Here is a 929-nt window from a genome sequence, read left to right as displayed (position 1 = left end):
GCCCCCCCCCCCCCCCCCCCCAGATGGAGGGAACAGAGAGGGGGGAGGAGGAGGAGGAGGAGGAGGAGGCTGGGACTCATCGAACACCTGAGGATCAGGCAGCTTCACATCTTTAAGATGACTGAGCTGAATTTAAAAAAAACTCTTTCTTTATCGGCATCATGGTTGGGATTAGATGGAAATAATTCGCACATTTCCTCTCTTCTGATCCTTTGAAAGGAGGTGCATAAAAATTACAAGCAGTTAATGTCTTACCTGTCGTAGATGGCTCTTTGGACGGCCTCAGTTTGGACAAATTGGAGTTTTATTTTGACTAAATCTTGAAGCTACCAGTCACATGTTTGTCAGTTTCACATAAGGCTCTTAATTACGTAAATTTCTTTGGTCATTTGCAAGTGCAAACAGAAGCAGCAGCAGCTAGCTGTAGCACTTCCAAAGCACTTCCAAAGCAGCTTGGGGCACTTCCTGTTGGGATCTCATATTACTGTCTGTCTGTGTACAAGATCACTGAAAAAGTTATAAACGAATTCTCATAACAGAAGAATGAAACTCAACATCTGGACGCCTTATGGGTCAAGGGTGATCACCATTGATTTCAAGGTCTGTTAGCAAGAGTTTCTTCTCTCTGAGTGCTTCTAGTTCTGAATATATTTTCTCTTGTAAAAAAAACATCCTTTCATTCAAAACTGAATAAATATGTCACTTTTTTAACCACTCAGGGTGAACTCTGAGCAGCATCACTGTCCTTCTGTCCGTCTGTCCGTCTGTCCTTCTGTCCGTCTGTCCGTCTGTCCTTATGTCTGTCTGTCCGTCTGTCCTTATGTCTGTCTGTCTGTCTGTCCTTCTGTCTGTCTGTCCGTCTGTCCTTATGTCTGTCTGTCTGTCTGTCCTTCTGTCTGTCTGTCTGTCTGTCTGTCTGTCTGTCTGTC

The sequence above is a fragment of the Kryptolebias marmoratus genome, linkage group LG3 (genome assembly GCF_001649575.2).
Source record: "Kryptolebias marmoratus isolate JLee-2015 linkage group LG3, ASM164957v2, whole genome shotgun sequence".
In the NCBI taxonomy this organism is placed as follows: domain Eukaryota; kingdom Metazoa; phylum Chordata; class Actinopteri; order Cyprinodontiformes; family Rivulidae; genus Kryptolebias; species Kryptolebias marmoratus.
Note: the sequence above shows the minus strand (reverse complement) of the source record.